This window comes from Scyliorhinus torazame, chromosome 5 (genome assembly GCF_047496885.1).
Source record: "Scyliorhinus torazame isolate Kashiwa2021f chromosome 5, sScyTor2.1, whole genome shotgun sequence".
NCBI classification, from domain to species: domain Eukaryota; kingdom Metazoa; phylum Chordata; class Chondrichthyes; order Carcharhiniformes; family Scyliorhinidae; genus Scyliorhinus; species Scyliorhinus torazame.
In genome coordinates this window covers 308,286,054-308,312,981 of record NC_092711.1, presented here as the reverse complement: position 1 = coordinate 308,312,981, position 26,928 = coordinate 308,286,054, and the positions used below count along the sequence as shown (strand labels likewise).

At 47.7% G+C, this 26,928-nt stretch overlaps 1 protein-coding gene across 1 annotated transcript in view; it reads left to right on the top strand.

Annotated features, from left to right (window-relative positions):
- il1rapl2 (interleukin 1 receptor accessory protein-like 2) overlaps positions 1-26,928 on the top strand; it is a 1,171,280-nt gene that overhangs the window by 331,801 nt on the left and 812,551 nt on the right. The gene's annotated exons all lie outside the window — the stretch shown is intronic.

Here is a 26,928-nt window from a genome sequence, read left to right as displayed (position 1 = left end):
AGTGTAAATTCTCAACTAAAAGAGATTTTAAATCATCATAAGAGCGTAGGTCAGCTATGCTAGCTGCGGGTCGGGATTCTCCAATCCCGCGGCGAAGCTCAGATGCTGGCGTCAAAAGCGGTGCAAGCGACTCCGGCATCAACGGGCCTCCAGGCCCAGGCATTCACCCCTTCCTAGGGGGCTAGTATGGCGCCAGAGTGGTGTCCGCTGCTCCGGTGCCCGAAAGCTGGCGTGCCACAGCCAGCGCGGGTCCGCGCACACGCGTGGGATGTCGTCTTCATGCTGGCCCCGGGCAATATGGCGGAGCCCTACAGGGGCCCGGCGCGGGGGAACATAGGCCCCCCCTCGGAATTAGCTTGCCCCCGATCAGTAGGCCCTGATCGCTGGCCTGGCCACCGTGGAGGCCCCCCCGGAGTCGGATCCCCCCACACCTCCACCAGGACGACCCCCGCAGCCAGAAATTCGAGGTCCCGCTGGGTGGGACCATATGTAACATACGCCAGCGGAACCCGGCGGGCATTCGGCCCGTGAAGGCGCGGAAATTGGCGGGGGGGACCACTTACAACGGCCCCTGACCGGCGCGGCGCGACCCTGCAGGCGCAATTGGTGCCTATTCTCCGGTCGCCGGAGAACCGGTGGCTCGGTGCGGCATGGCGATGAACTCACTGAAAAGTGTGCCTCTCTCAGAATCCTGGGCCGGATTCTGCATTATTGGGACTTTGTCCCCATGCGGGGATCAAAACCGTGGAGTTTTACTCCTGAAAATCCTGGAATAAACGGACACGAATTCCCAGCCTTGCAGGGGGCTAGTAGGGCCCCCGAACCTCCGGGTCTGAGGCTGCGCATGCGCACGGCGGCGGCCCCCAGCGGCCGTGCCGTGCTCCATGGCGGACCCGGAACGCGGAGGTAGACCCAATAATGAGACCCCCTCGATCGGCCGTGCGCCCGACCCTCATCCCTCGCACGAACATTCCCTGGCTGCCTATAAGGCCCCCCCGGCCTCCGATCCACCCGCCCCTGACCAGGGCGGCCGTGGACTGAATCCGCAGCCGCCACATGAGTATCCCGACCAGCTGGACTAGGTATATTCTACGCCGTCGTGACTTCGGCCGGTCGGAGGCAGAGGGTGTCGGAGCGGGCCTCTGACAATGGCCCCAGGCGGTTGCGGCGTACTCCCCAGTGACGCCGCTTTTCAGGGGCCCGCAGAATCGGTGACCGGGCGCCGGTCCCGATTTCATGCGGGAATGTCGATTCGCCGCCCCGCGCTGGCCTCGATTTCAGCGCGAGGGTGCGGAAATCCAGCCCCCGATCTTGAAGAATTCCCAGAAAAGTTAGGCTGCCGGATTCTCCGTCGGCGGGATCCTCCGCTTTGCCGGCAGCATACCCGCGCCCGCGGGTTTCCCGACGGTGTGGGGTGACCACAATAGGAAACCCCATCGGCCGGTTGCAGCAACAGAGAATCCCGCTGCCAGTCAGGGTGCGCTGCACCAGGAAACGGGGCTGGCGGGACGAAGAATCCCACCGTGGGTCCTTGAGCTTTACCAGATGAGTCTACAACTTTCTATCATGTTTACTTAGGACTATATTGTAAGCTTAAATCTAGGGTTACATTGTGATAATGTTTTGAATATTACAGGATGTAAATGAAAGATAAACTAACCCATCTATATATAAACACAAAGTACAAATTTAAATTAAAGATCCAAATCCGCCTAGAAAATAACGCTTGGAGAGAAACATCTAGTTGTTTCTCACAGAATCTCTACAGTGCAGAAGGAGGCCATTCGGCCCATTGAGTCTGCACCAACCCTCTGAAAGAGGACCCTACCTAGGCCCACTTCCCTGCCCTATCCCCATAAGCCTACCTAACCTGCACATCTTTGGACTGTGGGAGGAAACCGGAATGGCCGGAGGATACCCACGCATACACGGGGAGAACATGCAGACTCCGTACAGACATACTCACAATCAAAAGTACTCATAATCAAAAGTATAAAGTGTAGTTTTCTGCTCCCTTTGTCTGAGCTTGAGAGAAAACTGTACTCGGCCTTGACTCTCTGATGGTCACATAAAACTGACTGATGTATTTACCTGAGTTTCTCATTCAAGCCAAACTGATTCCTTTCGAATAACCTCACCTTGTCTGCCTTGCTGTTAGCCCCTTTCATCTGACTACTTCTTGAGGAGCAGAAAAAAAAATCAAAATGACATATTTTTCTGGAATGCAGCTGCTCTGTTATCACTCATTCTCTTCTCTGGAAAAGCCTTTTTCAAGGCCTTTGTCTGCACACGTGTCTGTGAGATTAATGTGGTCTCTGGTTTTTGCAAAGGATTTTTTGCCATGCTTTCAGCAGAGTTAAAATTTCAGCCCTTTCATTGATTGGGTGAAATGGGTTGAACCCTTTACAAAGAGCAAAGAACGAAGAACAAAGAAAAGTACAGCACAGGAACAGGCCCTTCGGCCCTCCAAGCCCGTGCCGACCATGCTGCCCGTCTAAACTAAAATCTTCTTCACTTATGGGGTCCATATCCCTCTATTCCCATCCTGTTGATGTATTTGTCAAGATGCCCCTTAAACGTCACTATCGTCCCTGCTTCCACCACCCCCTCCGGCAGCGAGTTCCAGGCACCCACTACCCTCTGTGTAAAAAACTTACCTCGTACGTCTCCTCTAAATCTTGCCCCTCGCACCTTATGCCCCCGAGTAATTGACCCCTCTACCCTGGGAAAAAGTCTCTGACTATCCACTCTGTCTGTGCCCCTCATAATTTTGTAGACCTCTATCAGGTCGCCCCTCAACCTCCTTCGTTCCAGTGAGAACAAACCAAGTTTATTCAACCTTTCCTCATAGCTAATGCCCTCCATACCAGGCAACATCCTGGTAAATCACTTCTGCACCCTCTCTAAAGCCTCCACATCCTTCTGGTAGTGTGGCGACCAGAATTGAACACTATACTCCAAAACAAAACTTTATCTAAATGTACGAGCAACAAAAGAGTAAGTGATTATTAGGAGGAATGCTCGAGAGCTTTGGCAACAGGCAAATTGCAAGGAGGGTCTGTAGGAGTTTTTAATCTTTCAGAAAACACTCACTCTACGTATGGCTCATTTGATCAGCGGATTACTTGAGAACTAACTGATGACTCACTCAAACTGCTGCTATGCTTAATGGGGTTAGGATATTTTGTGCTCAAGCTCACGGATTTAAAATGGGCACAGATTGGAAATGCTTGCAGGACAATTAAAATGGTTACAGAAAATGATTATGTTTCAAAAGATTGAGGAAGCAAGTGGAAAGAAATGAAAAAGAAATGTGTCATTTATTTTGCTTCTCGCGAAGCAATACCTGACTGATGTTGTGTCATTTTATTTCCAGCAAGATAACGCAGTGCCAATATCTAGCTCAAATATGTTACGACCTATGGCCATACAATCACCAGGATTGGCCAGCCCTTATGGTCGTAGATTCTTCCCCCATGCAGTTGAGTGCAATCTTTCTCTCAGATTTCCTTCCATTAATTAGAAGAGATCTTCTCCCACCCATGTCTTCAAACACTTGTAATCTTTTTCAGGGGACGACGTTCTTTTACCTTACCCAAAAGCCATTCTGTCCTATGAAGTTTCTAGTAAGACACAATACCCAGTTTTACTCCACCACCTTTGTTTAAAGCATGATTTGAATTCCCCCACCCCCCACAATGTTGTCCATTTTTCTTACGCTTCCTCCAGGCTTCCGTTCTATGAAAATCCCCTTTGCAGTCAGATGCTTGGATGTAATTGGTACACCATGGTGCATCTCATCTCGATCCAAATCCTTGTCTTCATGATTTAAAGTTCTGGGGCGGGATTATCACCACTGTCTCACAGCGCCACGGACCCGGGTTCAATTCTGGCCTTGGGTAACTGTCTGTGTGGAGTCTGTGCCTTCTCCGGTGTGGGTTTATTTCCGGTGCTCCGGTTTCTTCACACAGTCCCAAGATGTGCAGGTTAGGTGGATAGACTATGCTGTAAAATTGCCCCTTAGCGTCCACAGATGTGCAGGTTAGGTGGGGTTACAGGGATAGGGCGGGGGAGTGGGCCTCGGTCGGGTGCTCTTTCAAAAGGTTAGTGCAGACTCGATGGGCCGACTGGCCTCCTTCTGCACTGTAGAGATTCTATCCATTTCATTCTCCCAAGCTCATTTTGTTTGTCATTGGCAAGGATTAGGAGGAACTTCTTCACCCAAAGGATTGTGAATCTATGGAATTCCTTGCCTAGTGAAGCAGTTGAGGCTCCTTCATTAAATGTTTTTAAGATAAAGATAGATAGTTTTTTGAAGAATAAAGGGACTAAGGGTTATGGTGTTCGGGCCGGAAAGTGGAGCTGAGTCCACAAAAGATCAGCCATGATTTCATTGAATGGCGGAGCAGGCTCGAGAGGCCAGTTGGCCTACTCCTGCTCCTAGTTCTTATGTTTATGTTCTTATGATTAAGTCTTTCTTCTTCTGCGTGTCTGGCCAATCCATAGGTAACAGCCTACCTAAATTATTGAGCTCTCTTTTAGACAGTGAATGACCTCCCGTTGTCTCACAAGCATGTTCTATTTTTCCTGACAAGTGGCTGCTCAAGGTTGGTCTCACAGAAGAAAATGTTAGAGTTGCATTGGGTGAGACAACTGGAAGAAATAGATCAAAAATAAATCTTTTTCAGGTGTTATAACCTATACAAGTGCACAGGACCTGGCCAATTATGCTTCCTAGTAGTCACTTCCTTGCATCCAACACTAGCGACGAGGATGAGATGTGCAAACAGAAAACGGGGTCCCTTGACACACGTTTTCTCTTCTGTTACCGCACCATGACTCACGCTACCACCAGTGTGTCACCGGCAGAGCTACTTATGGGTTGTCAACTCTGTACACGCCTTAGCCTCATGCTATCCAATATAGGCGGGAAGGTCCGCCGCGGACAGGACCAGGTAGAGAAAAGCCCATGGCCGAGGTGCGCCACTTTACACCAGGAGACACAGCCCATGGATAGCATACAACTTTGGCGATGGGGCAACATAGGTCCCTGTCCGACAGACAGGGCTAGTATTGTATCAGGTGTACGTACGGGACTGGGAGTCAAACTGGCACATGGACCATCTCCACTGCCGAGCATCCGTATGACGTGATGCCCTTTTAGAGGGCCCAGCGCAGGCCTCTGGCACGTCACCTCCATTTCCAGCGATGCCTCCATTGCCGTCGCCACCATCACCCCTGATGGAATCCAATGAGATTTTCTACGCCGAGATGCACGATGCTGTTAGCTCAGACTCTGAGGAGGAGGTACCGCCGCCGGATGCTGCCGGGGACGGTGGTCCAGGCAAATAGCCACCGGAGGTGGTGCCACCGAGGCGCTCAACCCGAAAGTGGCAGTCCCCTGACCGTTACACGCTGCCTGACCCCGTCCCATCGATGCCTGAACGGTATCCGCGTGCTAACAGGATTAGACAGGATAGATTCAGAAAGAATGTTCCCGATGTTGGGGGAGTCCAGAAATAGGGGTTATAGTTTGAGGATAAGGTGAGGTGTGGAGAAATGTCTTCTCCCAGAGAGTGGTGAATCTGTGGAATTCACTACCAGAGAAAGTAATTGAGACAAAATATAGTGTAATTTCAAGACGGAATTAGATATAGCTCTTCGGACTACAGGGATCAAGGGTATTGAACTTCATGATCATAATGAATGGCGGAGCAGTTTCGAAGGGGCGAATGGCCTCCTCCTGCTTCTATTTTCTATGTTACTCATTTTGATGGAGCAGAAGTGTCTCAATACCATTTTAGAATTGAGCCAGACAGTCAGACCTGAATGCTGAGACAATAGAACTCTACCAGTTTGCTTTTAATGGCTGTTGCACAAAACTAAAGATCAAATTCGTCAATATCCATCTAAAAATTCAAAAATCTTGGCAGCACAGTGACGCAGTGGTTAGCACTGCTGCCTCACGGCACTGAAGACCCAGGTTCCATCCTGGCCCCGGCTCACTGTCTGTGTGGAGTTTGCACATTCTCCCCAGACACTCTAAATTTATTTTTTTACATTTCAAAAATGTGAGCAATAATTGGCAGTTTGAATAAGTATAACATTCCTTGCAAAGTAAGAAACCAAACAAGACAAAGTTGCACTAAAATATGCAAAATGTTGCGGCTGCTGGGATCTGAAATAAGAACAGAGGATGCTGGAAAAACTCAGCAGGCCTGGCAAGGAGAGAAAGCAGAGTTAATATTTCGAGCTCTTTTGAGACAAAGGAGCACAGAGATCAAGGCATACAGGTACAGAAATAGTTAAAAGTAGCAACACACATCTTCTCACATCTTCTCTACTGAAAGTTGACATCCGAAGCCTATGTATTTTATGTTTGCCCAATTATGTATTTTTTCTTTTCATGTACAGAATGATCTGTCTGAGTTGCACACAGAACAATACTTTTCACTGTACCGCAGTACATGAGACAGTAACCCAATCCAATCCAATAACACAAGTTAAATAAGATCATGAGGTCCAAGCAAAATACTGGGGATCATTCATGCAATTCGCATACCGCTGCAACTGGTCCACAGCAGACACCTACCCCCTGGCCCTACACTCATCCCGGGAGCATCTCGACAACAAGGACTCCTACATCAGACTCCTATTTATTGACTACAGCTCTGCCTTCAACACCATAATCCCAGCCAAGCTCATATCAAAACTCCAAAACCTAGGACTTGGTTCCTCACTCTGCGACTGGATCCTCGACTTTCTGACCCACAGATCACAATCAGTAAGAATAAACAACAACACCTTCTTCACAATAGTCCTCAATACCGGGGCCCAACAAGGTTTTACTTAGCTCCCTCCTATACTCCCTGCACGACTGCATGGCAAAATTTGGTTCCAACTCCATCTACAAGTTTGCTGACGATACGACCATAGTGGGCCGGATCTCGAATAACGACGAGTCAGAATACAGGAGGGAGATAGTGAACCTAGTGGAGTGGTGCAGCGACAAGAATCTATCCCACAGAGCCAGCAAAACTAAAGAGCTGGTCATTGACTTCAGGAAGCAAAGTACTGTACACACCCCTGTCAGCATCAACGGGGCCGAGGTGGACATGGTTAACAGCTTCAAATTCCTAGGGATACACATCACCAAAAATGTGTCCTGGTCCACCCACATCGACGCTACCACCAAGAAAACACATCAGTGCCTATACTTCCTCAGGAAACTAAGGAAATTCGGCATGTCCACATTAACTGTTACCAACATTTACAGATGCACCAGAGAAAGCATCCTATCTGGCTGCATCACAGCCTGCTATGGAAACTGCTTGGCCCACGACCGCAAGAAACTTCAGAGGGTCGTGAACACCGACCGCCCAGTCCATCACACGAATCTGCCTCCCATCCATTGACTCTATCTACACCTCCCGCTGCCTGGGGAAAGCGGCAGCATAATCAAAGACCCCTCCCAACCGGCTTACTCACTCTTCCAACCTCTTCCATCGGGCAGGAGATACAGAAGTTTGAGAACACGCACAAACAGACTCAAAAACAGCTTCTTCCCCGCTGTTATCAGACTCCTAAACGACCCTCTTATGGACTGACCTCATTAACAATACACCCTGTATGCTTCACCCAATGCCGATGTCTATGTAGTTACATTGCAGACCTTGTGTTGCCTATTATGTACTTTCTTTTCATGAACTTAATGATCTGTTGAGCTGCTCGCAGAAAAAGACTTTTCACTGCACCTCGGTACACGTGACAATAAACAAATTCAATCTTAAAATAAATAGATTACCAAAGTTGTGAGGGTTATGTTATATTGTATAGAACCTTGGTTAGATTACATCTGAAGTACAAAAGTGATATTAAAGCACTGGGCACAGTATAAAAAAGATTTCCGTGAGTTTAATTAGAAGTGAGAGAATTCATCAGGAAATATAGAGGAGGCTGAGGCGCATTTTTCAATAGTAAAGCCATAGAATTCCTACAGAGCACGGGGAGGCCATTGGGCCCAGCGAGTTTGTACTGACCCTCCTAAAGAGCACCACCCTGGTGCTGTTTATTTACAAGTCATATCTAATAATTCCTTCTATTAGCTTTGCTCACCTTTTTCATCTGAGGTTTTATGGTACAAATGTTTTTGAACTTCATTAGCCCTCTCCTTTTTTAAATAATTAAACACCTGAGGAATTGGTAAGGACCTACTCTAATTTACGCCGGCGGGACTGGCAAAATATAGGCGGCCGTCGCTGGCCGGAGAATCGCTGCAGACCGGCGCGGCGCGATTCCCGCCCCGCCAAAACCCCGGCGCTATCCCTGCCCTATCCCTGCGACCCCATGCATTAAACATGGCCAATCCACCTAACCTGCGCATCTTTGGACTGTGAGAGGAAACCGGAGCACCCGGAGGGAACCCATGCAGACGCAGGAATAACGTGCAAACGCCACACAGTGACCCGAAGCCGGAATCGAACCTGGGACTCTGGTGCTGTGAGGCAGCAGTGCTAAACACTGTGCCATGGTACAGAAAGAACCACTAACAGTTCAAATAAATAATTAGGAGGAATTACATCATGCAGAGAATTTTTAGAATCTGGAACTCAGTGGATGAAGCCGATACAATTGATACATTTAAAGGGAAGCTTGTTGCACTCATTAAGTAGTGGGAAGAGACTTTTAGAGGAGGCTTGTGTTCTGTAGATATGCCAGTACAGATCCGGGGCGGGATTCTCCGACCCCCCGCCGGGTCGGAGAATCGCCGGTGGGTGGCGTGAATCCCGCCCCCGCCAGCTGCCGAATTCTCTGGCGCCGGGGTTTTGGCGGGGGCGGGAATCGCGCCGCGCCGGTCTGCAGCGATTCTCCGTCCCGCGACGGCCGCCTATATTTTGCCAGTCCCGCCGGCGTAAATTAGAGTAGGGCCTTACCAATTCCTCAGGTGTTTAATTATTTTAAAAAGGAGAGGGCTAATGAAGTTCAAAAACATTTGTACCATAAAACCTCAGATGAAAAAGGTGAGCAATGCTAATAGAAGGAATTATTAGATATGACTTGTAAATAAACAGAAAGCTATAAAGTAGCAAATATCAGGTCAACACTGCCCGCTGATTGATTTGCTTTGATTTATTATTGTCACATGTATTAGTATACAGTGAAAAGTATTGTTTCTTGCATGCTGTACAAACAATACATGCCGTACATAGGGAAGAAAAGAGAGACTACTTAATGTAATGTTACAGTCATAACTAGGATGTAGAGAAAAGATCAACTTGATACAAGGTATGTCTAGACCCCCCGCCGGGCTGCTGGAATGCCTCTCCCGCCGGCGACGATCAAACCACCTCTCTTCCCGGCGGGACTAGGCGGTGCGGGCGGTCTCCGGGGTCCTGGGGGGGGGGGGGGGGCGCGGGGCGATCTGGCCCCGGGGGTGCCCCCACGGTGGCCTGGCCCACGATTGGGGCCCACCGATCCGTGGGCGGGCCTGTGCCGTGGGGGCACTCTTTTCCCTCCGCCTCGGCCACAGTCTTCACCATGGCCGACGCGGAAGAGAACCCCCCCTGCGCATGCGCGGGGATGACGTCAGCAGCCACTGACGCTCCCGCGCATGCGCGGACTTCCGCCGCCCGGCGAAGTCCTTTCGGCCCCAGCTGGTGTGGCGCCAAAGGCCTTTCCCGCCGGTCGGCGACGCGCCAACCACTCCGGCGCGGGGCTAGCCCCTCAAGGTGAGGGCTTGGCTTCTCCGCACCTTTGAGGCAGCCTGACGCCGGAGTGGTTCATGCCACTCCATCCCGCCGGGACCCCCCGCCCCGCCGGGTAGGGGAGAATTCTGCCCCTGATGACAGCAGGGAAGAAGCTGTTCTCGAGTTGGTTGGTACGTGACCTCAAACATTTTGTATCTTTTTCCTGATGGAAGAAAGTGGAAGAGACTATGTCCGGGGTGTGTGGGGTCCTTAATTATGTTGGTTGCCTTTGAAATGAAGATGAATGAAAATCACTTATTGTCACAAGTAGGCTTCAAATGAAGTTACTGTGAAAAGCCCCTAGTCGCCACATTCCGGCGCCTGTTTGGGGAGGCTGGTATGGGAATTGAACCGTGCTGCTGGCCTGCCTTGATCTGCTTTCAAAGCCAGCTATTGGCAGCAGGAATTATAGACAGAGTCAATGGATGGGAGGCTGGTTTGCGTGATGGATTGGGCTACATTCACAACCTTTTGTAGTTTACTGCGGTCTTGGGCAGAGCAGGAACCGTACGTATCTGTGATTGTAGGTGTAAAGGGTTGTACAGTCATTGATATTTACAAATGTAAAAGAATACTTTATACTCAACACAAAAGAATGAAAAAAAAAGGAAATCATCTGAAGATTTATGTAGAAAAGTATATGTTACGCTAGTAGCAAGTGAGGAAAGCATTGTTGTAGAATGTTTGAAGAAAAAGAAAGAAAATCAAAGCACGAAATGTATAAAATGTACACAACCCCAGAATAATTTAAGTACAGCATTTGCACTGACAGTTTTGTGTGCACAGTTACATTAAATAAACATTGCTATGGTTCATTAACCAAGGACATAATTCTTTGCAAAAACATGGTGAGTAGGCACCGCAAATGTCAGAAGATTCCAGTTTGCAAAGAGCTTCAATGTATGATGGTAGTTATTGTGCACCAGTCAGTAATGATCAACGGAGGCCTCAGCGATAGATGACTGCACCTCCATCTTGATGCTACAGTTCACCTATCAATCTTTAGACAAGAGTGAGGAGACGAGTAGAGTTGTTTCCATAATTCATCATTGACACAATCCCTTGATTCAACATCCATGCATCTTCCTCCTCAGAAGCAAAGTCTCTACATCAAAAATATCAGTTCTAAATAGTTCAACATTCCCACCTTGAGCAGTTGACATCAGTGCGTAAAACCATGGTTACCTATTTTTCTGCCACTCCGTCTTAGATTTGCAAACTTGATCACCCTGTCGATTGGAAACTATTCTATCAGGGCTTGCTGTTACTGTACTGGATTTAGTTCTCCTTTAATGTTTCACTGGTGATTGGTTATGATTATGGATTGTCGTTTGTCTGACAGGACATATAATCTATTTCTCAGGCTCCTCTGGCAATTGCGGCTTCATTGTTTTCAGCAGGAGTCTGCAGTGCCTTCTGTCATGATATCCACATCAGCATATCATGGTGCAATCACACACACACTGATGGACAGGTAGTTGGACCAACCAGCACACACATAACATCGCAGCCAATCACCAGTGAGAGCACACGCACTAAAAACAGGGAACACCACAGTTCCCGCTCATTCTACCAGGAGATAGCTCAGAGCACAGAGCTCACAGCGTGCCACTCAGACATAGACCATGTGCTGAGTGCCTCACTAAGATAGTGATAGGGCTGGGTCCACAGGTTAGCTGGTGAAGCACGAACCTCAGCCAGCAGTTAGTAGTTGTCGTTGTTAAGACAATAAAACAGAGTTGTACCATCCACAGCCGTGTTGGATCATTTGTGCATTGGAACACCCAACACGACACCTCCGACAGATCTTAGCATGTCCAGGGTGTCGGATGATCTGATATCCACTTGCTTTTGCACTTGCAATGGAATCAGTTCCCTTCAAGAATGGCCTTCAGCACCTTTTTCTCTGAGTTTTTTTTCCTGTTGCAATCTTAACATTCTTTGCCTCGCTGTGACCTGGCCCCTTGTCGAACTGGCGAAGTGCTTGAGCTAAAGTTTCAAAACGTTTGGAAATCCTTTGCATTAAGTGGAGGTCCCATGTTTGACGTGACCTCATTTGGAATACAAATAGAGCTTTTCATCCATGTTAAGATTTTCCTTTGCTTAAATCAGTCAAGCTGTCAATCATAAAGAGAACAACAGTCAGAACACCAAAGATTATCTTTCCGATCAGCTTCAAAAAGACCCGACTCTCTTTCCCAAGGCTTTGTCTGGTAGTTACTGTTGAAGAGATTCCTTTGCTCTTGAACTTGAAATGACTTGTATGTATGGCACTTATACAAGCACATCTTGATGTCTTTACTTACCAGAGGTGAATACATATAGAACATGGAACATAGAATTTACAGTGCAGAAGTAAATTTGGCCCTCGAGTCTGCACTGACCCTTGGAAAGACCACTCCACTTAAGCCCACACTTCCACCTGATCCCTGTAACCCCTCCAACCTTTTTGGACACTAAGGGCAATTTAGCGTGGCCAATCCACCTAATCTGCACATCTTTGGACTGTGGAAGCAAACCGGAGCACCCGGAGGAAACCCACGCAGACACGGGGACAACATGCAGACTCTGCACAGACAGTGACCCAAGCCGGGAATCGCACCGGGGACCCTGGAGCTGTGGAGGCACAGTGCTAACCAGTGTGCTACCGTGCTGCATCACTTTTCTGCTGGTGCAATTTTCATGTACTTTGAATAAACATTTTAGTGTCTGTCGCTCCTCTCATGTGCGACAGTATGAAACGCGAACATGCTTGAATACCAGCCCATCTTATTTGCTGAAATATATTAAAATACACAACAATTTGAAGTTGTGTAACTCCTGTGTCAAGGCTTTGTCACGAGTGCTACTTTCAGCAATTTCAATTTGCCTTCTACTCCAGTTGCCCATTGATCTTGGACATTCTATTCTCAGAAACAGGTATGTGTTGCTGCATAATGGCTTTTGCAAAAATTACTTTGTGCTTTCTGAGCATGAGACAATCAATAAATATCCTTTCCCCAACAGATTTGTTGACCATGTGACATAGATATAGAAGTTTAAGGGGTAAACTAACCGAGGGAGGAATATTATACTTGTATAAATCTGAGATTTGTTCCAGTAAAAAAGCAATACATGTTAGATTACATAGAAATTATATCAAATTTAGAGTGCAGGATATTAGAATCAGTACATACAATAAATGCAAATTACTATGGATGCTGGAATCTGAAAGGAAAGAGAAAATGCTGGAAAATCTCAGCCGGTCTGGCAGCATCTGTAGGAAGAGAAAAGAGTTAACGTTTCGAGTCCAGATGACCCTTTGTCAAAGCTTTTACAAAGAGTCATCGGACTCAAAACGTTAGCTCTTTTCTCTCCCTACAGATGCTGCCAGACCTGCTGAGATTTTCCAGCATTTTCTCTTTCGTTTTAGAATCAGTACAGGTAGGTAATGGTGGCTAGTAATGGAGCATCGTCTTTATACAATTACAAGCTTTTACCACCCCATTACCTTGGGTGTCCCCCAAGGATAGACCCTTGGCTTCTTCCTACTTCTCATTTACACGCTGTCTCTCAATGAACTCATCCTCGGGCACAGGGTTAGTTTTCACCCACATGCTGACAACACCCAGCTCCATCTCACCACCACCTCTCTCAACCAATTCCTTTTGATTAATTATCAGACTGCTTATACGGTACTGAGCAAAAAGTTCCTCCAATTAAATATCGGGAAGACTGATGCCGTTGTTTTTGGTCCTCGTTCCAAACACTCTTTCCTAGCGACCGACTACGTTCCTCTCACTGCCAGCAGTCTGAACCATTCTGTTCACAACCTTGGTGCCACATTTGATCCTGAGATGAACTATTGACAGCCGATTCATGCCGTTACTAAGCCTGCGTATTTCCATCTCCATAACGTCTGCTGACTTTGTCCTGTCTCAACTCTCCTCCTGTGGAAACCCTCGTCCATAAATCTGTGGCCTTGAGATTTGACTATTCCAATGCGCTCCTGGCTGGTTTCCCACTTTCTATCCTCTGTGACCCTAAGCTGGTCCAAAGCTCAGGTTTTAACTCACAAGAAGTTCCATTCCCCACACAGCTCTTGATCGGCATTGGCTCCAGTCACCGAATGTCTTGCGGTTAATATTCTAATTTTTCTTTAAAACTCCTGCCATGGCCTCACTCCTCCCTATCACTGTAGTCTCCTCCAGCCCTTAAGCCTCCTGGATATCCGCACTACTCTTAATTTGAATTGCTCCACCATTGGTAGCCGTGTCTTCAGTTGCCTCTGGCCTAAGTTCTGGAATACACTCCCCCGTCCCTCTGCATCTTTACCTTGCTTTCCTCCTTCAACCCTACTTCCTTGCTCAAGCTTATGGCCATTGTGCCTAAGATCTCCTCATGGGGCTCAGTGCTATATCTCATTTTATAATGCTCTTGGGAAGCACTTTGGGTTACTTCATTACATTAAAGGCATTATAGTAATATAAGTTGCTGTTTTATTTACAGAGACACACATTAGACACCCTGCAACACCCAACCGAAAACACATTGGGTGGTGTTAGCTTGTGGTTGCTGTTGAGTAAAGAGTATAGAATTCAACTTCTTTCCCAAACACCTTGGGCGGGATTCTCCGACCCCCCGCCGGGCCGGAGAATCGCCGCGGGGCGGCGTGAATCCCGCCACCGCCAGCTGCCGAATTCTCTGGCGCTGGGGCTTTGGCGGGGGCAGGAACCGCGCCACGCCGGTTGGCGGCCGCAGGCAGCGGCTCCCCCGGTGATTCTCTGGCCCGCGATGGGCCGAGCGGCCACCCGTTTTAGGTCGGTCGAGTCGGCATAAATTAGACCTGGTACTTACCGGCGGGACCTGGCTCTGCAGGTGGCCTCGGGGGTTGCGGGGAGGATCTGGCCCTGGGGGGTGCCCCCACGGTGGTTTGGCCCGCGATCGGGGCATACCGATCCGCGGGCGGGCCTGTGCCGTGGGGGCACTCTTTCCCTCCGCACCGGCTGCTGTGGACCTCCGCCATGGCCTGTGCGGAGACGAATCCCCCCTGCATATGCGCTGGGATGACGCCAGCACAAAGGGCCTCTGCCAGCCGGCATGGCGCCAACCCCGCCAGTGCCGGCCTAGCCCCTGAAGGTGCGGAGGATTCCACTCCTCGGCGCTGGGACCGCCTGCCCGCTGGGTCGGGGAGAATCCCGCCCCTTTATTTGCCTTGAACACACTCGATACAAAACTCCATAAGCACACCAGACCAAACAAATGCCACCTTCAACCTCTTTACATATCAGTGTCAATTATTGGATACTTAGCATCAATGAAACATCTAATTGGAATGTCTCTTAACCCATTCCTGAACAGGCGGAATTCTCCAACCTCGTGGCTAAGTGCCGGCGTCAGTGGAGAATCCGCGGGCAGATCACGATAGGAAAATCACCCGCAGATCGCGCGGAAAACGGGTGTTATTGCTGGGCCCCGGGCCGCACATGCGCAGGGCTGACGGCCTGCACTGGTCGTGCCAGAAAACATGGCGCCGGCTATACCTGAACTCTAATCCACCCATCCCGACCCCACAGCCCACCCCCCACCACTCCCCCAGCCATATCAGAAGCGCCCCAGATGGGTGTGGCGGCACTGGACACTGTCCGCAGCTCTCGCCACGGCAATTCGGCCAATCAGGGGTGAAACGTTGTGGGTGGGTCAGCTTAAGATGTGCCAAAAGTCTTGCCACTGCACGCGGCGTGTTCCCCGATGACGCCAATTTGGAGGAGTTGGAGCATCGTGAATCTCCATCAAACCGGCACCTGACCCGGATCCGGTGTCGGAAGCCATTCTCCGCCCGATCGCCGATCCCGATTTCGATGTTGGGCTATGGGGAATTCCACCCATTATTTCATCTGCTCTGATTAGTTTGAGTACATCTACCTCTCCAGTTATTGCCCACGACCTGAATATAATTAACACAGAATTTAGCTATTTTTCACAACCGGCCTATGGATATTTATGTCCTACAGGAATTCTTTCCCATTCTGCTTCTTTCAATAAAGGTACCTTCCAATACTGTAAATGTAGAGCCTCCTGTTCCTTTCTCCCTCGTGGGTTCATCTACCTTCTATTTATATGTGCCTATGCTGTAGACTTCAAAAATAATAATCTTTATTAGTGAAACAAGTAGGCTTACAATGACACTGCAATGAAGTTACTGTGAAAATCCCCAAATCGCCACACTCAGGCGCCTGTTCGCGTCGAGAATGCAGAATTTTTAATTCGCCTAGCAACACGTCTTTCGGGACTTGTGGGAGGAAACCGGAGCACCCGGAGGAAACCCACGCAGACACGGGGACAGACAGTGACTCAAGCTGGGAATTGAACCCGGGTCCCTGGCGCTGTGAAGCAACAGTGCTAACCACCGTGCTACTGTGCCGCCCAACTAGTCCATGTGGTAACAGGTTCCATATTATACAGTTCATGACTTATGTAGTCAAAGTACCTTGTCTGCAATTGATCAGGCTGATCTATAATGTGATCATCTCTCTGGAAATCGAAAAATACAAAGTGGGATTATCTCTCAGCCAGTGAGGTGCAAATAGTAGCGCGTGCTGTTGGACACACGTAAAAGACAATTGTTGGAATTAACAGTCCGGTATCCAATGAAACCTATTGGCCGGGAGTCTCCGTTTTGCCGGCGCTCGGGGGTTTCCCGACGGCGTGGGGCTGCCCCACAATGGGAAACCCTATTGACCGGCCGGCGTAACGGAAAATCCCGCGGCAGGTCGGGGAGGAAATGTGGCGCAGCGCGGCCGAGAATCCCGCCCATGGTGTTACGCATAAAAAAACAGGATATTAATCTGGATTGGAGCGGAGATTACAATGCAAATGTTCACCTTTGAACATAATGTGGTAAAGTGGTTTGAAGCAGTCAACGTTTGCATGGAAAAGGAACTCGGGGAAAGTGGAGATCACACTCAGGGTGCAGGATATTGTTCTGGAGTGATGCTATGAAGACAAAGAGGTGATCGAGTCAATGATGTAACAAAGTACCTGTAGTGGCTCAAAGCAATACCAGGGAGACGGTCAGTTTAACTGAACAAGGGTTTAATGGTAACAAGTGAAGGTAAACTGTACACAGGCACAGAGTCACTGAACAGGTCTTCACTCTCTGGCTCCAGTGTCCACTCTGCCTGGGATCCTGCTCCCAGGGCCCCGTGCTTTTTCCCCATTAATCGGGATTCACGGGCTCCATCGCAGTAGGCCCCGAGCCCATCATGTGGTCATTAAGGGCTCATTCCTTAAAGGGGCCATGCTACCACGTTCCATCCCCCCCCCCCCCCCCCCACTCCCCATTAAGTCCCTCAATATCATACTTACAGAACAGAGTTACGGATAGTTACTATATACTAGTTACTATACTGTGCGGGCAGCAGGGTAGCACATTGGTTAGCATGATTGCTTCACAGCGCCGAGGTCCCAGGTTCGATTCCTGGTTTGGGTCACTGTCTGTGCAAAGTCTGCATGTTCTCCCTGTGTCTGCATGGGTTTCCTCCGGGTGCTCCGGTTTCCTCCCACAGTCCAGAGATGTGCAGGTTAGGTGGATTGGCCATGCTAAATTGCCCTTAGTGTCCAAAAATGTTAGGTGGGGTTACTGGGTTACGGGGCTAGGGTGGAGGTATGGGGCTTAAGTGGGGTGCTGTGTCAAAGGGTCAGTGCAGACTCGATGGGCCAAATGGCCTCCTTCTGCACTGTAAACATTCTGTATTCTACAAACAATATAAAAGGTTGAGAAGCACAACGGGTGTAATTTCATCACAATGTCAATCTGCTGGGGGATTTTCTGGGCTTCGTAGACCACCTTAATGCCCTAACAATCTCTTCCAACTTTGAGGGGTAGCAACGTTGTCACACGTGAAGATTGTGTCTGAGATTCGACCACTATAATAGGTGCATTCCCCTCTCCAGCTACCTCCTGGGTTGTCGACGGGGTGTATTTCTTAATGGTGAGAAATTGGAAGGTGTTGATGTTCAAAGGAACCTGGGTGTCTTTATTCACAAGTCACTAAAAGTTAACCTGCATGTGCAGCAAGTAATTAGTAAGGCATATGGTGTATTGGTCTTCATTGCAAGAGGATTTGAGTACAGGAGGAAAGACATACATCATATATTCAATTGCATGGATTAGAACGTTGTTTAGACTGCACCTGGAGTGTTGTGTACAGTTTGGTCTCCCTACCTAAGGAAGCGTGGACTTGCCATAGTTGGAATGCAGTAAAAGTTCATCAGGCTGAATCCTGTAATGGTGGGATTGTCCTATGAAGAGAGCTTGAGGATACTGGGCCTATAGTCTCTCAATTGTGAAGAACAAAAGGTGATTTGATTGAATCTTGAGTCTTGAACAAAAGTCTCAAACAAACATAGGACTCTAGGAACAATTGGAGCATGAATATGTCATTCAGCCCCTTGGGCCTTCTCCCCATTCAATAAGAACATGTGCGATCATCTATCTAAACACCGTTTTCCCAGCACTCTGCCCAAACCCCTCAATGTCATTAGTATCTGGAGAACCCATCAATCTCTGCCTTAAACATACACAATGACTGAGCTTCCACAGCCCTCTGGGGTAGAGGATTCCAAAGATTCACTACTCTCTGAGTGTAGAAATTCCCCCTCGTTGCAGTCCCAAATGGCTTGCCCCTTATTCTGAGACTGTGTCGCCCAGTTCCAGATCACCTCGCCAGGGGAAACATCCTTTCTGCATCTACTCTGTCCAGCCCTCTCCTTTGATGGGCACCGTCATTATCCTGTTATACGCTCAAATGCGTATGACACGACTGACGGTCTTAATTTAATCTTCCCTTCCGAGGAACAGTCGGAGAGAGTTGCACAGTATTATCACATCCAATCGAAAATTACTGGACTGTGATGACCAGTTTCTATGCACTGTGCTAAGAAGGATTAAGCATGCACAATATCACATAGCTTACTGTTTGCTTGCTGGGATCCTTGACTTGGACAATAATTGTCTTTAGTTTAAAGCTGTAAAGATACAGCAGGGCAAACAGACGTTTTTGATTATATGATGGTCTCTTGCTGGAGAGCAATCAACCTTTGACAATAAACATGTTAAACAGTCTGCCTTATTATGTGTGAGCTCTGTTTGGAGTGCAATATGGCAATGGAAATAAACAGATTTGTGTGCATGTGTGCATAATAGCAATTGCTGTGACTAATGAAAATTATTACTCATTTAGGTAAGTGGGTTAGAATGACCTACAGATTAAATGACATTTAAAATTAATTAGTAAAATGTGTAGCATAGGATAATACTCACCCAGCCTTATTAAACATGTCACAAAAAATGTCTTGTACAACTCGTGTCACCAAATAATTCATTGACCCATAAACGTATGCACCTAGCATGCTAAAATCATGGCATATGCAATGAGGCAGGTATTGGATCTGAAATAACTCTTGGCTCATTCATAGAATTTGCAGGAGGCCATTCGGCCCATCGAGTTGTCACCGTCCCTTGGAAAGAGCAGCCTACTTAAGCCCACACCTCCACTCTATCCCCGTAACCCAGTAACCCTGCCTAACTTTTTTGGACACTCAGGGACAATTTAGCATGGCCAGTCCACCTAACCTGCACATCTTTGGACTGTGGGAGGAAACGGGAGCACCCGGAGGAATCCCACAGTTGAAGGAAGGATTTGCTGCACAGGTTTGTCATCCGAGGCCTTTTAGAATTTCGCAACTAAGGTGAAACAATTGTGGGGAGGGGCACGGTGACTCATTTAATTAGCTGTATAGTGCTTTGATATATCCTGAGGTCGTGAATAAATGCAAATGTTTTTCTTTCAAGACATAGCAAGACCTGATCAGTGGGAAATTGTGTAACTTGGGCGGCAGCAGTTCAAGAGGGCGACTCACTACTACCTTCTCAATGGCAATTAGCAATGAGGAGCAAACGCTAGATTTGCCAGGGATGCCCAGATCACATGAAAGTATCATTTAAATAAACTTCAAGGTGGCGAACTCTTGATCCGACTGTATTGCAGGAAGGGGTGCAAACTGATGGGATCATCCTGGTGAGAGTTGAAATACAGCTAACCAACAGATCGAGCGAAAACCATGTTGCTGCGTGTGGGATCTTTCTGTACGCAAATCGTAGACTCGTAAAATGATTCCAGCAAACAAGGAGGCCATTCAGCCCATCGTCTTTGTGCCAGCTCTCTGCAAGAGCAGTTCACCAATCCCATTTCCCTGCCTTTGGCTCCATGGTCCTACAATGTTCTCTTCAGATAATGATCCAATTCCTTTGGAAGCATGATTGAACCTTCCTCCATCACATTCTCAGGCACTTCACTCGTTTTCCTTCGGGAAAGATCATCAACCTGAAACATTAACTCTGTCTCTCGCCCGTTGAAAAAGATTTTCCTCATATGGCATCTTTTGCGAATCACCTGAAATCTGTGTCCTCTCCTCTCAATGGGAACAGTTTCTTCCTATCATGGAGACATGGGGCTGGATTCTCTGTTCTGGAGACTAAGTTCCCACGCCGGCGTGAAAACGGTGGCGTTTCGCGATGGAGAAATCGTCGTGAAACAGCCACCGATTCCCTGATCCGGGGGGGGGGGGGGGGGTGCCAGCAGCAAGGCAGCGTAGAGCACCTGGCGCGAGCTGCTGATATGGCCTGGAGAATTGCGGGGTCCGTGGCCGCGCATATGCACGGCGGCGGCCTGCAGCAGCCGCGCCGTGCTTCAAGGCGGATGCCGTTCACGGAGCCGGCCCGCGAAATAGTCCCCACCTTCGTCCTTCTCGCGCGCCCTGGACCGCCCCGCCCACAGTGCCCCCAGCCCCGAATATTGTCCACCTCTACCCGCGGATCGGCCCCCCCCCCCGATTGTGGCGGCACTGGACTGAGTCCGCAGCCGCAATGCTGAGTTCTCGTTGGGCGGCCCATGCCATCGGGAACTCGACTGGTACTCCTGGAGTACGCCGCTTAGGAGGGGGTGGAGCAGCCTGGAAGCGGCGCCGCCTCCGATTCTGTCAGGAATTTGAATTCTCCGGCCCATCGCCGAACGCGATTTTGCCGTCGCCGACCGGAGAATCCAGCCCATGGTACACATAGGCAGCTCCAAGACAGATGTGGCTCAATTTGTAACTCAATTGTCCAGAGCCCTCATAATTTTGAATATCTCTATCAAATCTCCTTTGAACCATCTCTTCTCCAAGGAAAACAGTACCAACCCCTCCATCCTATCTACGTAAAGTCCCTCATCACTGGAACCAACCTTGGGAACCTTCCCTGTAATCTATTTCATGCTGTGACATCTTTTGTAAGGTGTGATGCCCAGAACTGGATGCAATAATCCAGTTGAGGCCAAACCAATATTTTCTACAGGTTTGTCACATCTTGCTTGCTTTTTTCTTTAACGTCGAGGATCCTGTATGTTTTATTAGCCACTCTTAATTAAATACATAAACCTTTGATAAAGAATAATAATAAACTTGCCCTGTCACCTTGAATGATTTGTACACACATTCCTGCATGCTGACATCTTTCCTACATTACAATAGTAGTGATACTTCAAAAAGTAGTTTATTGGCTGTAAAATGCTTTGAGAAATCCCAAGGTCATGAAAGACGCTGTGTAAATGAAAGTCAGTCTTTCTTTCTGATCTAGCTCGAAGAATGTCAGAAAGATTGCCAACGTTGTGCAGCAGGTGCAACCACTCCTCCGCACTGGGTAGTGTCTTTGGACTTTGCATTTCAAGGGCCGTCTTAAGGGGCTATATGAACAAGATGGGAATAGAGGGATAAGGACCCAGGAAGGGTGTTTTTTTTTAGTTCAGATGGGCAGCATGGCTGGTACAGACTTGGAGGGCCAAAGGGCCTGTTCCTGTGCTGTAATTTCCTTTGTTCTTTGGTGAATTATGGGGATCTCTGTGGGGTGCAACAGCTGTCTGCAATCTCTTCTTGGGAGGTTTTGTATCCCTGTCTCCGCTTCTCGCTTTTTCCTTGCAAGATTCATTCTCCTACAGCTCCAGTGGTTCGAACAGCCACTGCTGACCTGTGCTGAAATGAAAAAATGAAATGAAAATCGCTTATTGTCACAAGTAGGCTTCAAATGAAGTTACTGTGAAAAGCCCCTAGTCGCCACATTCCGGCGCCTGTTTGGGGAGGCTGGTACGGGAATTCAACCGTGCTGCTGGCCTGCCTTGGTCTGCTTTAAAAGCCAGCGATTTAGCCCAGTGAGCTAAACCAGCCCCTAAATCTATGATCTTCGGGAAAGATCAGCAAACTGAAACGTTAACTCTGTCTCTCTCACTCTACGGATGCTGCCTGATCTGCAGAATATTTCCAGCATTTTCTGTTTCTATGTTTTGTTTGTTATGGGTCCGGGTTTACATACCCCAAAGTGTTTCATGGAGTTCAACCGACCCACAAACTTTTAATAGATTGTGGTGTGGGAAGCACACGGCGGACTCTCCAGGTGTGATACAGCAGAAATGGACAAATGTTTTTTAAAACAAAACAATGTTTATTCTATGAACTCAAGTTAACCTTTTAAAAACAAACATTGAATATCTGAACACCCATTACTCCAAAAATAACCCAAAAGACTACAACACTAAATAATCCTTCAAACTGTTCCTTTAAACATCCAAAAGACTTCAAACCTTCAAAAACAGACATTAGGTTACATTCAATATATTTATAGTCTTTGGATTGCAGACATCAACAGACCAGCTCTGTGCTTCCTGCAGCTCACAGCAAAACACACAGACACTCCCAGCTGCCTTCTCAAACTGAAACTCAAAAAAGCAGAAGTGAGCTCAGCTCCCCCCACCCTCTGACATCACTTCAGTAATATGATCAGCTCCATTTCTTAAAGGTACATTGCTTATACATCCATTTCTTAAACGGACTCTCACATGACACGTTGTTGTGTAAGATGATCTGCCTCTTCTCAATGTCCTCCTTCAAACCCATCACGCTGACCAAACTTATGCTCAGCTCCCTTAAAGTCAGCATGTAAATTGGTGCAGCTGCTCGTCTCCAAAAATGGTCCATTTTAAAAAATAAATTTAGAGTACCCAATTCATTTTTTCCAATTAAGGGGCAATTTAGTGTTGCCAATCCACCTAGCCAGCACATCTTTGAGTTTTGGGGGCGAAACCCACGCAAACACAGGGAGAATGTGCAAACTCCACACGGACAGCGACCCAGAGCCGGGATCGAACCTGGGACCTCGGCTCCGTGCATGGTCCATCTTAACCACAAGTATTAAAAAATCAGAATAAAAGTTATGTAAAAAGGAAATGCACCTGAGGCAAGATGGTTCAGTGTTCCATTCTAGGACTTGGGTTTAAATCTGGCTGAACGGACTGGAGTAAATTCCCACTTGCGACTTCACATCTTGCAGCAGATGAAGTTGGAGGTGCCAATTGACATTGAGCTGATAGCTGGGCAGCATGACATGATAAGATTGGCTGGATTGGTAAATGGAAAAGTTACATTGATCCAAAAGGCCTGTTCTTCTTAGATTGAAATAAAGACATATTGAGGCAAATCATTTCATTCCCCAACACCATCTCTCCCATTAGGAACATTGGAGGTGGAGTCGGCCATTTGGCCCCTCAAGTCAGCTCTGCTATTCAACTGGATCATGGTTGAGCTTCTACCTCAACACCACCTTCCCGCACTGATGTGTTGGGTGTTCTGGATCACATACAGGTCACCAACAGTTGAAGTAGTGCAACACTATTTTATTAAAAGGTTAACTATTCAAACATACTTGAACTGTGGGTAAATATGATACCAGCTTTAACTAAAGACCTTTGCCTAGTCCTAACCAGTTGATGCACTCAGCACATGGTGAATGTCTGTGTTGCAGGCTGTGAGCTCTGTGCTCCCAGCTAGCTGCTACTCGAATGAGCGGGAACTCTGATGTCCCCTGTCTTTATAGTGCGTGTGCTCTCACTGGTGATTGGCTGCAGTGTTGTGTATGTTGATTGGTCCCACTGTGTGTCCATCAGTGTGTGTCTGCACCATGATATACTGGTGTATATTATGACATCCCTCCTTTTATATAAAAAAATGTGCCTGCGTGACAATAAATAGTGTATGGTGAATGTTCCTGACTACGTGTGTGCGAAATATTTACAGGACTATGTACATAAAACTAAGCTATTTACATGGGAAGGTGCCTGGTGCAGAAAAAAACAGTGTGTCACATAAATAACGAGATGAACACTATATATAAACCACTTGAACGATTAAACGGAAGAACAGAACAGACCAGAGAGTCCATTAGTGCAAAGTTCACAAATTAAATCTCTGAGGTGGGCGACGAATTCTGGTTGACCGCTTCAACGGTGGGTCAGGAGCCACCAGCTGAGGAGCGGGCTGGACTGCGTCAGAGTGAGGAGGATGCAGAGTAACCGGAAGCTCTGCATAGTCCAGGTCAGGGACAACAGGAGGGCGTGGCACTGGCGGAGGATCACGTAGCGAGCGTGGAACGAGACGAAGGGCACGCTGATTACGGTGCAGAATGGAACCATCTGGTAGACGAACCAGGAACAAGCTGGAGGCCACCTGCCGAAGAACCACAGCAGTTGCAGACCAGCCACCATCTGGAAGATGGATGCGGACGTTGTCATCTGGAGCCGGAGCAGGGAGATCAGCTGCATGGGCATCATGAGCCGCCTTGTGCTGTGCACGAGTCAGTTGCATTCGTTGAAGGACCGGAACGTGGTCGAGGTCTGGGATGTGAATGGGATGTGTGACCCATGAGCAGCTGGGCTGGCAACAGGCCAGTGGACAGTGGGGCCGAGCGATAGGTCAGCAGGGCCAGGTAGGAGTCGGATCCCGCATCGGCAGCCTTGCAGAGGAGCCGTTTGACTATGTGGACGCCCTTCTCCGCTTTGCCATTGGATTGGGGGTACAGGGGACTGGATGTCACATGCACAAAGTTGTACCTCCTGGCAAAGTTGGACCATTCCTGGCTTGCAAGGCAGGAGCCATTATCCGATATCACAGTGAGTGGGATGCCGTGACGAGCAAAGGTGTCCTTACAGGCACGGATGACTGCAGACGATGTGATGTCGTGCAAACGTACCTTCTCCGGGTAGTTTGAAAAATAGTCTACAATCAGAACATAGTCCATACCCAGCGCGTGGAACAGGTCGATGCCGACCTTGGACCAAGGGGATGTGACCAACTCATGAGGCTGTAGGGTCTCACGTGGTTGTGCCGGCTGTAACCGCTGACAGGTGGGGCAGTTGAGCACTGTGTTGGCGATGTCGTCATTGATGCCGGGCCAGTACACTGCCTCTCGGGCCCGTCGGCGGCACTTCTCCACGCCAAGATGGCCCTCGTGTAGATTGGCCACATACAGGTCATCAACACTTGAAGTAGTGCAACACTATTTTATTAAAAGGTTAACTATTTAAATATACTTGAACTGTGGGTAAATACGATACCAGCTTTAACTAAAGACCTTTGCCTTGTCCTAACCAGTGATGCACTCAGCACATGGTGAATGACTGTGTTGCAGACTGTGAGCTCTGTGCTCCTAGCTAGCTGCTACTCGAATGAGCGGGAACTCTGATGTCCCCTGTCTTTATAGTGCGTGTGCTTTCACTGGTGATTGGTTGCGGTGTTGTGTATGTTGATTGGTCCCACTGTGTGTCCATCAGTGTGTGTCTGCACCATGATATACTGGTGTATATTATGACACGCACCATCCCATATCTCTCAAATGTTATCTAGAAATCCATCAACCTCTGCTTTGATCATATTATTTTTTGTTCTTTTTATAAATTTAGAGTACCCAATTCATTTTTTCCAATTAAGGGGCAATTTAGCATGGCCAATCCACCTACCCTGCACATCTTTAGGGTTGTGGGAGCGAAACCCACGCAAACATGGGGAGAGTGTGCAAATTCACACAGATAGTGACCCAGAGCCGGGATCGAACCTGGGATCTCGGCACCATGAGGCAGCAGAGCTAACCACTGTGCCTCCGTGCTGCTGCTTTGAACATATTCAATAATTGAGCCTCCACAACCCTCTGATGTGGAGGATTCCAAATATCAATTATAACAATGCAGCCTTGCTCACCTCCATGGTAATGTTAAATAGTGAAAGCTGGCCTTAGCTTACGCGATTGATCGAGAATTCTAAATTCGACAGATTAGAGTAGAAATTAATAGTACAGGAGTCCCTACTCTAACTGCTGACAATAATAATGGAGGAGATTTTATCTGTGATTAGTGGGTGAATTTTCATTTCATCTACCTCTTTGCAAATATACAAAAAAGATATGGACGCCACAGGATGCCATCATCTAGACTCCCTGCCCACCAGCAGTCAAAAGCAATTCGAGGATAACAGCATTCCATAGATGGGAGGGTTTTCCACTTCTGCACTCCACAGACCACAATGTTCTGCTTATTCCTTTCCGTGGTGGAGAAATCTGAAGACGAATGAATGCAGAGATGAAAAACCTCAGTCTCAGTCACTATATTTCTCTTCAGGAGCTTTGTCAAACCTTGATGGGCACTCAGTATAATCTTTTTGTCCTGTAAAAGCACAATTAAATGGCAAAAAAAATCATTCGGTTGGATGCCTTTAATGCCAAAATATATTAAATAACCAAGGTGAGCCCATTTTTAAAGATAATCTGAACTGATGTGCAGGTTCTAATGAATCACAAAGTTTTCAAAGCTGGTACGTTTAATCACCGTATTCTGTGTTTAATATTAATCAATTAAGAAGAGGGAAATAAAGTGAGAGTTAAAATGCTTGAATTTCTTTGGATATTTTCAAGCAATACCTGGGTTCAAAGCTCTTTCACATGATTTAACAATCTGATACGCCTCCATATAATGCTGTGAAATCTGTTAATGGCTGCAAAATGAAAAGAATCAGTCATGATCAACTAAAAAAAAGGATGTAGTTCTATTTAAGTCTGTATCTGCCAATCTGATGTTAGCCGTCCCCCCTGACCACTAGTTAAATGTTCTGGCATTGAATCACTTGCTACCGGGGTGAATGACTTTTAATGCATTTTTGAAATCACTGTCACATCAAATCAGCATTGCCCTGTCCTCTTACTACTTACATAAAGCACTTTACAATTGATGGCTGTCAACAAAAACATGCTTAGGTCGCTATTTAGAAAGACCATTGGAAGGGCAAC